Source organism: Ranitomeya variabilis, chromosome 3 (genome assembly GCF_051348905.1).
Source record: "Ranitomeya variabilis isolate aRanVar5 chromosome 3, aRanVar5.hap1, whole genome shotgun sequence".
In the NCBI taxonomy this organism is placed as follows: Eukaryota; Metazoa; Chordata; class Amphibia; order Anura; family Dendrobatidae; genus Ranitomeya; species Ranitomeya variabilis.
The window spans coordinates 583,315,931-583,331,182 of NC_135234.1; the positions used below are offsets into that span (position 1 = coordinate 583,315,931).

The window sequence follows — 15,252 nt, forward strand, 5'->3', positions numbered from 1 at the left end:
TGTTTGGACACATGGCAGAGCTCGGAAGTGAAGGAGCGCCATTTGACTTTTCTATGCAAAATTGATTGGAATTGAGATAGGACACCATGTTGCGTTTGGAGAGCCCCTGATGTGCCTAAACATTAAAACCTCCCACAAGTGACACCATTTTGGAAAGTAGATCCCCTAAGGAACTTACCTAGATGTGTTTTGAGAGCTTTGAACCGCCAAGTGTTTCACTACAGTTTATAACGCAGAGCCGTGAAAATAAAAATTATTTTTTTTTTCACAAAATAGATTTTTTAGCCCTCAGTTTTGTATTTTCGCAAGGGTAACAGGATAAATTGGACCCCAAAAGTTGTTGTCCAATTTGTTCTGAGTACGCTGATACCCCATATGTGGGGGAAACCACTGTTTGGGTGCATGGCAGAGCTCGGAACGGAAGAAGCACCATTTGGAATGCAGACTTGGATGGATTGGTCTGCAGGCGTCACGTTGCATTTGCAGAGCCCCTGATGTACCCAAACAGTAGAAAAACCCCCACAAGTGACCCCATATTTTAAACTAGACCTCCAAAGGAACTTATCTAGATGTGTTGAGAGAACTTTGAACCCCCAAGTGTTTCACTACAGTTTGCAATGCAGAGCTGTGAAAATAAAAAATCTTTTTTTCCCACAAAAATGATTTTTAGCACCCCAAATTTTTATTTTCCCAAGGGTAACAAGAGAACTTGGTCCTCAAAAGTTGTCCAGTTTTCCCAAGTATGCTGATACCCCATATGTTGGGGTAAACCCCTGTTTGGGTGCACAGGCGAGCTCGGAAGGGAAGGAGCACTGTTTTACTTTTTCAACGCAGAATTGGCTGGAATTGAGATCGGATGCCATGTCGTGTTTGGAGAGCCCCTGATGTGCCTAAACAGTAGAAACTCCCCAATTCTCACTAAAACCCTAATCCAAACACACTCCTAACCCTAATCCCAATGGTAACCCTAACGACACCCCTAACCCTGACACCCCCCTAACTCTAATCCCAACTCTAATCCCAACTGTAAATGTAATCCAAACCCTAACCCTAACTTTAGCCCCAACCCTAACTTTAGCCCCAACCCTAACCCTAACTTTAGCCCCAACCCTAACCTGTCATGATCTCTGCAGGCAGAGATCATAGCAAGCCTATAGAGGGACAAGCTCTCGGAAGATGGAACTATACTGACCATGAACTAAGCCTGCCGCGCAACTAGAAATAGCCAGGTAGCATTTCCTATTTATCGCTAGATGCCCAGCTCTGGCCTAAGACCTAAATAGCTAGCAGAGGGAAATATAAGACCTGGCTCACCTCTAGAGAAATATTCCAAAGAAGACAGTAGCCCCCCACATATAATGACGGTGAGTTCAGATGAAACAACAAACGCAGCAGGAAAATAGTCTTAGCAAATTTGAGGTCCGCTTACTAGATAGCAGAAGACAGATAGTATACTTTCATGGTCAGCAGAAAAACACTAACAAAACACCATCCAGAGATTACCTTAAACTCTGGCATTAACTCATAACGCCAGAGTAGCAATCCCTGATCAACGAGAGCTTTCCAGACACAGTAACAAAACTTCAGCTGTGAACTGGAACAAATAGGCAAAACAAAACATGGACAAAAGTCCAACTTATCTAGTAGTTGTCTAGAAGCAGGAACAAGCACTGAGAGGCATCAGATAACATTGTTGACCGGCAAGAAACCACCAGAGAAATGAGCTTAAATAGCGACACCCACTACTGATGGAATCAGGTGAAACAGGAAAGAGGATGACAAGTCCAATTCCACAAGCGGCCACCGGGGGAGCCCAGAATCCAAATTCACAACAGTACCCCCCCCTCAAGGAGGGGGCACCGAACCCTCACCAGATCCACCAGGGCGACCAGGATGAGCCCTATGGAAGGCACGAACAAGATCAGAAGCATGAACATCAGATGCATTGACCCAAGAATTATCCTCCTGGCCGTAACCCTTCCAGTTGACCAGATACTGGAGTTTCCGTCTGGAAACACGAGAGTCCAAAATTTTCTCCACAACGTACTCCAACTCACCCTCAACCAACACCGGAGCAGGAGGCTCAACTGAAGGTACAACAGGTACCTCATACCTGCGCAATAACGACCGATGAAAAACGTTATGAATGGAAAAGGACGCAGGGAGGTCCAAACGGAAAGAAACAGGATTAAGAATCTCCAATATTCTATAAGGGCCGATGAACCGAGGTTTAAACTTAAGAGAAGAGACCCTCATAGGGACAAAACGAGAAGACAACCACACTAAATCTCCAACACAAAGCCGAGAACCAACACGACGATGACGGTTGGCAAAACGCTGAGTCTTCTCCTGGGACAACTTCAAATTGTCCATAACCTGCCCCCAGATGTGATGCAATCTCTCCACCACCGCATCCACTCCAGGACAATCCGAGGATTCCACCTGACCGGAGGAAAATCGAGGGTGAAACCCCGAATTACAGAAAAACGGGGACACCAAGGTGGAAGAACTGGCCCGATTATTGAGGGCGAACTCTGCCAATGGCAAAAAAGCAACCCAATCATCCTGGTCAGCAGAGACAAAACACCTCAGATATGTCTCAAGGGTCTGATTAGTCCGCTCGGTCTGGCCATTAGTCTGAGGGTGAAAAGCAGATGAAAAAGACAAATCTATGCCCATCCTAGCACAGAATGCCCGCCAAAATCTAGACACAAATTGGGTACCTCTGTCAGAAACAATATTCTCAGGAATACCGTGCAATCGGACAACATTCTGAAAAAACAGAGGAACCAACTCAGAAGAAGAAGGCAACTTGGGCAGAGGAACCAAATGGACCATTTTAGAGAAACGGTCACAGACCACCCAGATGACAGACATCTTCTGGGAAACAGGCAGATCTGAAATAAAATCCATCGAGATGTGTGTCCAAGGCCTCTTAGGAACAGGCAAGGGCAACAGCAGTCCGCTAGCCCGAGAACTACAAGACTTGGCCCGAGCACAAACGTCACATGACTGCACAAAGACTCGCACATCTCGTGACAGAGAAGGCCACCAGAAGGATCTTGCCACCAAATCCCTGGTACCAAAAATTCCGGGATGACCTGCCAATGCAGAAGAATGTACCTCAGAGATGACTCTGCTGGTCCAATCATCCGGAACAAACAGTCTATCAGGCGGACAACGATCCGGTCTATCCGCCTGAAACTCTTGCAAGGACCGCCGCAGATCAGGAGAAACGGCCGACAAAATCACTCCCTCCCCAAGGATACCTGTGGGTTCAGAATTACCAGGAGAGTCCGGGTCAAAACTCCTAGAAAGGGCATCTGCCTTAACATTCTTAGAACCCGGTAGGTATGACACCACAAAATTAAAGCGAGAAAAAAATAAAGACCAGCGCGCCTGTCTAGGATTCAGGCGTCTGGCAGTCTCAAGATAAATCAAATTTTTGTGGTCAGTCAATACCACCACCTGATGCCTAGCCCCCTCGAGCCAATGGCGCCACTCCTCAAACGCCCACTTCATGGCCAAAAGCTCCCGATTCCCAACATCATAATTCCGCTCTGCGGGCGAAAATTTGCGAGAAAAGAAGGCACAAGGCCTAATGACGGAGCAGTCGGAACCTTTCTGCGACAACACTGCCCCAGCTCCGATCTCCGAAGCGTCAACCTCAACCTGAAAAGGCAGATTCACATCAGGCTGACGCAACACAGGGGCAGAGGCAAAACGGCGCTTAAGCTCCTGAAAGGCCTCTACAGCATGAGGGGACCAATTAGCAACATCAGCGCCTTGTCTGGTCAAATCAGTCAGTGGTTTAACGACATCCGAAAAACCAGCAATAAATCGGCGGTAAAAGTTGGCAAAGCCCAAAAATCTCTGAAGACCCTTAAGAGAGGAGGGCTGAGTCCAGTCACAAATAGCTTGCACCTTGACGGGATCCATCTCAATGGAAGAGGGAGAAAAAATATACCCCAAAAAGGAAATTTTCTGGACCCCAAAAACGCACTTAGACCCCTTCACACATAAAGAATTAGACCGCAGAACCTGAAAAACTCTCCTGACCTGCTGGACATGAGAGTCCCAGTCATCAGAAAAAATCAGAATATCATCCAGATATATTATCATAAATTTATCCAGAAAATCGCGGAAAATATCATGCATAAAAGACTGGAAAACTGAAGGGGCATTAGAAAGACCAAAAGGCATGACCAAATACTCAAAGTGGCCCTCGGGCGTATTAAATGCGGTCTTCCACTCATCCCCCTGCCTGATCCGCACCAAATTATACGCCCCACGAAGATCAATTTTAGAGAACCACTTAGCACCCTCTATACGAGCAAACAAATCAGTAAGCAATGGCAATGGGTATTGATACTTAACAGTGATCTTATTCAGAAGCCGATAATCAATACATGGTCTCAAAGAGCCGTCTTTTTTTGAGACAAAGAAAAACCCAGCTCCCAAGGGAGAAGAAGATGGACGAATATGTCCCTTTTCCAAAGACTCCTTTATATATTCCCGCATAGCAGCATGTTCCGGCACAGACAAATTAAACAAACGACCCTTTGGATATTTACAACCCGGTATCAAATCTATGGCACAATCGCACTCACGGTGCGGAGGTAACGACCCAAGCTTGGGTTCGTCAAAGACGTCTTGATAATCAGAGAGGAACTCAGGGACTTCAGAGGGAATGGACGACGAAATAGAAACCAAAGGTACGTCCCCATGAATACCCTTACATCCCCAGCTCAACACAGACATTGCTCTCCAGTCCAAGACTGGGTTGTGAGACTGCAACCATGGCAATCCCAGTACCAAATCGTCATGTAAATTATACAGCACCAGGAAACGAATAATCTCCTGGTGATCCGGATTGATACGCATGGTTACTTGTGTCCAGTATTGTGGTTTATTATTAGCCAATGGGGTGGAGTCAATCCCCTTCAGAGGAATAAGAGTCTCCAAAGGCTCTAAATCAAAACCACAACGATTGGCAAAGGACCAATCCATAAGACTCAGAGCGGCGCCAGAGTCAACATAGGCGTCCGTGGCAATGGATGACAAAGAGCAAATCAGGGTTACAGACAAAATAAACTTAGACTGAATGGTGCCAATGGAAACAGACTTATCAAGCTTCTTTGTACTCCTAGAGCATGCCGATATAACATGAGTAGAATCCCCACAATAGAAACACAATCCATTCTTCCGTCTAAAATTCTGTCGCTCGCTCCTGGACAGAATTCTATCACACTGCATACTTTCTGGCGTCTTTTCCATAGACACCGCCAGATGGTGCACCGGTTTGCGCTCCCGCAGACGCCTATCAATCTGAATAGCCATTGTCATGGACTCATTCAGACCTGCAGGCAAAGGGAACCCCACCATAACATCCTTAACGGCATCAGAGAGACCTTCTCTGAAAGTTGCCGCCAAGGCGCACTCATTCCACTGAGTAAGCACAGACCATTTACGGAATTTTTGGCAGAAAACTTCAGCTTCGTCTTGCCCCTGAGATAGTGCCATCAAAGTTTTTTCTGCCTGAAGTTCCAAATGAGGTTCCTCATAAAGCAAGCCCAAGGCCAGAAAAAACGCATCCACATCGCGTAACGCAGGATCCCCTGCTGGCAATGAGAAGGCCCAATCTTGAGGGTCACCCCTGAGCAAGGAAATCACAATCCTAACCTGCTGAGCAGGGTCTCCAGCTGAACGAGACTTCAGGGACAAATAAAGCTTACAATTATTTCGGAAATTCTGGAAGCTAGCTCTATTCCCTGTGAAGAACTCCGGCAAAGGAATTCTCGGCTCAGATACCGGAGCATGTACCACAAAATCTTGTAAATTTTGTACTTTCGTGATGAGATTATTCAAACCCGCAGTTACACTCTGGAGATCCATTATTGTCAGGTGCACACAGAGCATACAGAGATTAGGAGGAGAGAGAGAGAAAAGACTGCAGCAAGGCAGACTGGAGGAAAAAAAAAAAAAAAAAAAATTCCAGCAGACTTCTTATAACTCTCCTTTCTCAACCTGGGTCTTTAACACTTTATTGTCCGGTCAAACTGTCATGATCTCTGCAGGCAGAGATCATAGCAAGCCTATAGAGGGACAAGCTCTCGGAAGATGGAACTATACTGACCATGAACTAAGCCTGCCGCGCAACTAGAAATAGCCAGGTAGCATTTCCTATTTATCGCTAGATGCCCAGCTCTGGCCTAAGACCTAAATAGCTAGCAGAGGGAAATATAAGACCTGGCTCACCTCTAGAGAAATATTCCAAAGAAGACAGTAGCCCCCCACATATAATGACGGTGAGTTCAGATGAAACAACAAACGCAGCAGGAAAATAGTCTTAGCAAATTTGAGGTCCGCTTACTAGATAGCAGAAGACAGATAGTATACTTTCATGGTCAGCAGAAAAACACTAACAAAACACCATCCAGAGATTACCTTAAACTCTGGCATTAACTCATAACGCCAGAGTAGCAATCCCTGATCAACGAGAGCTTTCCAGACACAGTAACAAAACTTCAGCTGTGAACTGGAACAAATAGGCAAAACAAAACATGGACAAAAGTCCAACTTATCTAGTAGTTGTCTAGAAGCAGGAACAAGCACTGAGAGGCATCAGATAACATTGTTGACCGGCAAGAAACCACCAGAGAAATGAGCTTAAATAGCGACACCCACTACTGATGGAATCAGGTGAAACAGGAAAGAGGATGACAAGTCCAATTCCACAAGCGGCCACCGGGGGAGCCCAGAATCCAAATTCACAACACTAACCCTAACTTTAGCCCTAACCCTAACTTTAGCCCTAACCCTAACTTTAGCCCCAATGCTAACCCTAATTTTAGCTCCAACCCTAGCCCCAACCCTAACCCTAGCCCTAACCCTAACCCTAACAGTAGCCCTAACCCTAGCCCTAACCCTAGCCCTAACCCTAACCCTAGCCCTAACCCTAGCCCTAATCCTAATGGGAAAATGGAAATAAATACATTTGTTTAATTTTATTATTTTTCCATAACTAAGGGGGTGATGAAGGGGGTTTGATTTACTTTTATAGCGTTTTTTATAGTGGATTTTTATGATTGGCAGCTGTCACACACTAAAAGACGCTTTTTATAGCAAAAAAGTTTTTGCGTCTCCACATTTTGAGACCTATAATTTTTCCATATCTTGGTCCACAGAGTCATGTGAGGTCCTTTTTTTTGCGGGATGGGTTGACATTTTTATTGGTAACATTCTCGAGCACGTGACATTTTTTGATTGCTTTTTATTCAGATTTTTGTGAGGCAGAATGACCAAAAACCAGCTATTCATGAATTTCTTTTTTGGGGGGGGGTGCGTTTATACCGTTCCACGTTTGGTAAAATTGATAAAGCAGTTTTATTCTTTGGGTCAGTATGATTACAGCGATACCTCATTTATATAATTTTTTTATGTTTTGGCGCTTTTATACGATAAAAACTATTTTATAGAAAAAATTATTATTTTGGCATCGCTTTATTCTGAAAACTATAACTTTTTTTATTTTTTTGCTGATGATGCTGTATGGTGGCTCGTTTTTTGCAGGACAAGATGACATTTTCAGCGGTACCATGGTTATTTATATCTATCTTTTTGATCGCGTGTTATTCCACTTTTTGTTCGGCGGTATGATAATAAAGCGTTGTTTTCTGCCTTGTTTTTAAATTTTTTTTACGGTGTTCACTGAAGGGGTTAACTAGTGGGACAGTTTTATAGGTTGGGTCGTTACGGTCATTGTTTTTTTTTTATTTAGATAATGAAATGTATTTATTTGAATAATTTTTTTTTCTTTATTTAGGTTTTTTTTTTTTTTTTACACATGTGGAAATTTTTTTTAAACTTTTTTACTTTGTCCCAGAGGGGACATCACGGATCGCTGATCTGACAGTTTGCACAGCACTCTGTCAGATCAGAGCTCTGACTTACAGCGCTCCTGGCTTACCAGCGCCTACACTGAGCAGGCGCTTGGTAAGCCACCTCCCTGCAGGACCCGGATGTAGCCCCGCGGCCATTTGGATCCATTTTGGATCCAGGGACTGCAGGGAGAGGAGGTAAGAGACGCTCAGAGCAACGTGATCAAATCGCGTTGCTCCGGCTCCGAGGGTCTCAAGGAAGCACGCAGGGGCCCCCTCCCTGCGCAATGCTTCCCTATACCGCCGGAACACTGCGATCATGTTTGATCGCAGTGTGCCGGTGGTGGTCCGTGACCACTCCTGGCACATAGTGCAGGATGTCAGCTGCGATAGTTAGCTGACACCTGGCCACGATCGTGAGCGCAGCCGATCGCATATGATGTACTATCCCGTCGGTGAGAATTAAGTCCCACCCCACCTCGACGGAATAGTACGTAATATGGGATTAAGGGGTTAATAGTGTGGGAATCACAGCTCTCTGGCACTAACAAACGTACAGCCGGTCAGAGATGGTGTTTCACATGCTGTCACACAGATGACAGCATGGGAAACAATGGATGTTCGGGCTGCTGAACGCAAACAGTAACACAAATGTCAGGGAGTAGTCTGTATTCGGGGTCCGTGCATGGACACTAGGTATTCGATACAGACCCCAAACTTTACCATTCGTGTTCGCCTATCACTTATTCTCACCCATCTGATATAGTCATCAAAACATCAAGGTAGTGTAATTGGTGCTGGTGATATCATCAATTTGTCTTATATATCCTGAAGATGAGCAAATAGTGCTTTAGAAGAAGAGCGGCTTTTGTCATGGAGATCCAGGTTCATTGGCTTCACCCCTCATGTCTCCCCCTCCATTTCTCAAAAAGTACAAGATGTATTTTCTCTATTATGATTCATGATGGGAATATGTTGAATTGCAGAGAGTAATCAGGTAATGAAACCGGAGTCACCGGGTCACTGATCCAATGGAAACATATGAACTTGTTAGGTTCTACACATATCCTTAAAAGGTGGATAGTATATGTATTAGCCAAACTTGTGCTGTGCCATACATTAGTTGATACAGTTTATGCACACTCTGTATGACAAGACACTCTAATTTATGTTAAAATGTCAATATTCTGTGATACATATCAGGTCTTGGAACATAAAGACACATCATATCTGCCTCACTGAAATGCAGAAAACAATAGCACCATTGGGCATAAAGGGGTGTGTCAATTATGGATGCTCTGCTTAACCTCCAGTTAACTTAGGTTTTCACTAGGGCATTGTCATGTTGGACGCTATTCACATTAGGGCGTCCGACAGACAGCGGTAATTCCACATTCGTCCACTATACGCTCAGTGGTGCCTACTAGATTTTATCTAGGTTGTCCAGGGTTAATTTAGCTGGTACTTGGGTTGAAGGCTGGGTCACGCCCACTGCCTTTAAATAGTTCTGCTGGACTTTGGGCGTCGCCGATTATAGCTTGTGCCTCATGCCTAGTTATTCCCGTCTGGAGTGGTGGTCATGGAGAAGAAATATCGTATCTGGTGGTGTATTATCCTTTGTCATATTTCTCCTTCCTATATTTGTATTTGTTTTGCCCTGTGCACATTATAGTGTTTTCCTGTGTGTCTGCGGCGTGGTGCGTTTTTAGTTTTCCCTGTCTGTGCTCTCTGTGGAGATTGGTGTGTGGTCTAATCACTGGGTGGCGGGTGGAGGTTTCACCATAGGGCTGAAACAGGAGTCAGGGTCAGGCCTGGTGGCCCAGACAAGCACACCATTAGTGTAAATTCTGGGAGAGGGACAGACAGGGCTTTCCCTAGTCTGAGGGATATCGCAGGGGACCGGGTAACCAGCCTTAGTCTACGCAGTACCCCCGTGACAGGCATTCAAGTATATGAAGGGTTATATGGGGTATCTAGATAGAGGTAGCACCTCTCGTGGAGGGCTTGCCATGTCCTTTCCGGACAGCTCTTCCATCTTTGGTCCTCATCTGATGCTCAACTCTCACCTGTACCTCCAAGTAGCTGCTAGCATGCGGCAGCGGGTACACCCCGGAACACCACCTCTGCAGGTGGACCAAACCAGGTGAGGGTAGCTGTTGGGTTTCTTTGAGACCTACGGTGATTTTCAAGGGTTTGCCTACCCTTGCATGTGAAGACTGGATATGGCAGACTGTGCGGAAGAAACGAAGATTCAATGGACAGACAAGTGATTACCAGCACAGCGTTGTGGAGCGCTGAGAGGGTGCAGCGAGGCACATATAGGACACTGCTGGCCATCCACTTCACCCTGACTTATCTCCAGTTGTCTCACCTAGTTCTTGCCACTGGGGCTCGATAGGTATGGGTGAGAGAGTGAGCTTATCGACTGCACAACTCTTCCTCACTTTAATCCAAGTCAAGCGCAAGTCATTCCACTTCCACTGCATCTCTAAAGTCCTGTGGCGATGGGAGAGTGGCAAAGCAGCAGGTGTGGAGTCACTGGAAGCTGTAGTCAAGAACTTGTACGCAGGCAGCCCAGGCCATATGGTTGCTCCCCACTGGACCAAAGCAGCAGTGGAGTTCGGCAGCCTCCTGGGTGTCTGAGAAGTCCTGTTCAGGATCACTCTGCTCACCTCAATCGAGGACGGGGCTAGAAAAGGTGCCTCAAACATAGTCTGCTTCATTTCACCTGGCCAGCTTACCACAGCTAGCGGGTTTCCTATACAGCAGTCGACACACAATAAAGAAAAAGAAAATGTTGGTACTCAACCTTGGCACATGGAATGTGAGAACTCTGCTGGATAATACTAAGGCAGACAGACCAGAGAAGAACGGCATTGGTTGCTTGGGAGCTAGCTCGTTACAAGGTTGATATAGCAGCTCTCAGCGAAACACGCCTGGCAGACAAGGGTCAATTGACAAAGCATAGTGGTGGATATACATTCTTCAGGAGTGGTCGAGGCAGCACTGAAAAATGAGAATCAGGCGTGGGATTTGCTATCAAAACTCATCTTGCTCGTAAACTTACCAGTAGTGTTGAGTATTCCGATACCGCAAGTATCGGGTATTGGCCGATATTTGCTGTATCGGAATTCCGATACCGAGTTCCGATATTTTTGTGATATCGGAAATCGAAATTCGAAGTTCCCAGTGTATGGTTCCCAGGGTCTGGAGGAGAGGAGACTCTCCTTCAGGCCCTGGGATCCATATTCATGTAAAAAATAAAGAATAAAAATAAAAAATATGGATATACTCACCCCTCTGGCGGACCCTGGACCTTAGTGGTGTAACCGGGAGCCTCCGTTCCTAAGAATGCAGTGAGTGTAGGACCTGCGATGACGTCACGGCTTGTGATTGGTTGTGTGAGCAGTCACATGAGCGGTCACGCGACCAATCACAAGCCGCGACGTCATCGAAGGTCCTTCACTCTGCATTCTTAGGAACGGAGGCTGCCGGTTACATCGCTAAGGTCCAGGGTCCGCCGGAGGGGTGAGTATATCCATATTTTTTATTTGTATTCTTTATTTTTTACATCAATATGGATCCCAGGGCCTGAAGGAGAGTTTCCTCTCCTTCAGACCCTGGGAACCATCCAGGATACCTTCCGATATTTGTGTCCCATTGACTTGTATTGGTATCGGGTATCGGTATCGGCGAGATCCGATATTTTGCCGGTATCGGCCGATCCAATCTGATACCGATACTTTCAAATATCGGAAGGTATCACTCAACACTACTTACCAGGCTTCCGGAGGACATCAATGACCGTCTGATGACATTTCAGCTCCCACTTACAAACAAGAAACACGCGACTCTGATCAGTGCCTATGCTCCCACGGTGACTAATCCAGATGACATTAAAGATAAGTTCTTCAATGAACTTGACACACTCATTTCAGCAATCCCACAATCAGACAAGCTCATTATACTTGTAGACTTTAATGCCAGAGTGGGAACAGACCATAAAAACTGGGAAAGGGTCATTGGGAGACATGGCACTGGCAAGTGTAACAGTAATGGCCTGCTGCTCCTCAAGATGTGTGCCACACATGACCTTGTCATCATCAACACTTTATTCCACTTACCCACACGCAAGAAGACATCATGGATGCACCCACGCTCGAGGCAATGGCATCTTATTGATAACATCACTGCCAGGAAAAGGGATGAGATGGACTTTAGAGTGATGAGGACCATGTGCTGTGCTGACTACTGGACTGACCATCGACTCATTGTGTCTAAATGCAGGCTCCGCATCCTGCCTGCGAGGAGACCCCAAGGGCAGAAAACGACAAAGAGGCTAAATATCTATAAACTGCAAAATAAAAGAATTGCAAGGAAATTTGCTAATGACCTTGATGGCAGACTGTTAAATATACTGCAGGCAGAGGAGATCGGCGTTGAGTAACAGTGGACAATTCTGAGAGATGCTGTTTATAATACTGCTCTGGAGCATCTCTGATCAGCAGCCAGAAATAATCAAGATTGGTTCAATGAAAGCGACGAGGAAATAAAGACACTCCTAGAAGAGAAACATCAGTGGTACAAGGTGTATCAAAATGACCCCACGTCGTTATCTAAGAAAGGTGCCTTTACCAACATAAAAAGCAATGTACAGATCAAGCTACGTGAGATGCAGGATAACTGGCTTAGCAAGAAGGCCGATGAAATTCAGGGCTATGCAGATACCCATGACCAGAAATGCTTCTACGATGCGCTCAAAGCTGTATATGGACCCCAGTCATCAAGCTCTTCATTTCTGCTTAGTGCAGATGGAACGAAGCTGCTGACAGAAAATAAACAAATTCTGGAACGGTGGGCTGAGCACTTTAATAGTATTTTTAATTGCCCTGCCAATATCAATTATGAGGCTATTGCTCGCTTGCCCCAGGTAGAAAACAACAAGGACCTAGAGGTTCTTCCAAGTGGAGATGAAGTCAGGAAAGAAGTAAAACAACTTTCCTGTGGAAAAGCACCCGGAAATGATGCTATACCTGCTGAGGTATATAAATTTGGCTGCCCGAGCAAGTTCATCTCAATCGGCCGGCAGTTCCATGATGGCATGATGGTGAAGGTTCTGAACTATGGAGACAAATCTGAGGCTTTCCCAGTAACAAATGGCGTAAAACAAGGCTGTGTGCTTTCTCCAACCCTGTTCAGTATGCTATTCTCTGAAATGTTAAGTGATGCCTTTAAGAACTGTGAAGATGGAATCCAGGTTAGGTACAGGACTGATGGCAAGCTATTCAACCCAAAACGCCTGAAGGCGGTTACGAAAGTGCATGAGACTGTTATCTGTGAATTATTATTTGCCGATGACTCTGCACTTAATGCTAGCACTGAACTGCAGATGCAGCATGAAATTGACTGTTTTTTGCAAGCTTGCAACAGTTTTGGTCTCGAGATCAACATTAGAAAAACCAAAGTCATGTATCAACCTGTTCCAGGAAAACTATATAAGGAGCCACGTATCACGGTGAAAGAGCAAAACCTCAAAGCAGTCGATAACTTCACCTGCTTAGGCAGCACACTTTCCCGTGAAGTAACCATAGATGCTGAGGTTAATAGCAGAATTGCCAAAGCCAGTGCCACCTTCGGAAGACTGCAAAAGAACGTCTGGGAGTGAAGGGGACTCAGCCTTACCACCAAGCTGAAGGTCTATAGCGCGGTGGTCCTCACCACACTTCTCTATGCTAGCGATACCTGGACAGTGTACAGCTGGCATGTTAAACAGCTTAATCATTTCCACATGAGATGCTTCCGCAGACTCCTCCACATCAGGTGGCAAGACAATGTCCCGGACAAGGCAATTCTGGAACAAACTGGGCTCTGCAGCGATTACACTCTCCTGCTGAAAGTGCAAGCCAGGTGGGCTGGACACATGGTTAGAATGTCTGACAGCCGACTACCAAAACAATTGCTGTATGGAGAACTGTGCCAAGGAAAGTGAGCAGTTGGGGGGCAGAAGAAGCGCTATAAAGACTGCCTTAAGGTGTCTCTCAAAAACCTGGAAGTCAACACCAATGAATGGGAAGAGCTTGCCCTGGATCGCCCAGGTTGGCGAGGCAGGATCACCTCAGGACCACGTTCAGCAGAAGATAGGAAAATCTTTGATGCAAAAAGAAAGCGTGCTGTTCGCAACGCACAAGGAGAATCTGGTGTACTAACTACATCTGCTTCCTTATGTTAATTATGTGGGCGAACCTTCAGGGCCCAGATTGGACTCATCAGCCACCTCCGGACCCATAACTACTAACTCTCTTCTAACCCTGAAGTCATGGTCATCTTCGACTATGAAGGACGAAAATCATCAAATCTTGTACTACCCCATTGAAGAATAGGGTTAATATGATCTTTGCACATTGTGGGCTGAGGACTCTGACATCATGCCTTTTATGTCTATTTTTCCAAATATGATTTCTTCTGTCACTCTCATATTGAGGATCGAAGCATGGCTTCTTCAGGTGAATATGCTGAATTGCTTGTTATCCATTTTTTCTTGGAAAATTCTTCCAGCTCTGTCAGATTCCCGTGTCATTTTGCAAGCACTGCTATTTTGAGGTTTAGCAACAGATTTCCAATGATGTTCAGATCAGGGGACTGTGAGTGCCATTGTAAAAAACTTCAGATTGTGCCTTTTGAAGTAGTCTATTATGGATTTTGACATGTGTTTAGGATCATTATCCATTTTTGAAGTCATCTTTTTTTAGCTTCAGATTTCTACAGAAGGTGTTATGTTTGCATCAATAATTTGTTGAAATGTTATTGAATCTATTCTTCCCTCTACCCATGAAATGTCCCCTGTGCCATTGGCTGCAACAAATCTCCAAAGCATGATTGATCCACCCCATGGATAATGATTGGTTGTGGATGTTCTTTCCTGAAAATCTGTGCCTTTTTCACTACACACACCTTTGATCATTGTGTCCCAAAAGTTCTATTTTAACTTCATCAATCCATAGGACTTTTTTCCTAAATGCATCAAGCTTGTTAAGATGTTCCTCCGCGTATTTCTGACACTGAATTTTATGATGAGGATGTAAGAGTGGTTTTCTTCTGATGACTATTCCATGAAGGTTAAATTTGTGCAGGTGTTTCTGAACAGTAGAACAATTTATCACAACTCCCAAGTCTGCTAAATCTTTCTGAAGGTCTTTTGAATTTAAGCACGGTGTTCTGATTTGCTTCTCTAGCAATCCTACAAATATTCTCACTGAAGTTTTGCTTGGTCTTTCAGATCTTATCTTTACCTTTATTGTTCCTGTTAACTGTCATTTCTTTATTACATGTCAAAATGAGGACAGGCAACTTGAAAGCATTCAACTTGAAAGCT

At 45.1% G+C, this 15,252-nt stretch overlaps 1 protein-coding gene across 1 annotated transcript in view; it reads left to right on the forward strand.

The window, feature by feature from the left end:
* LOC143818411 (protocadherin-9-like) overlaps window positions 1-15,252 on the forward strand; it is a 1,862,556-nt gene that overhangs the window by 1,021,446 nt on the left and 825,858 nt on the right. The window lies entirely within an intron of this gene.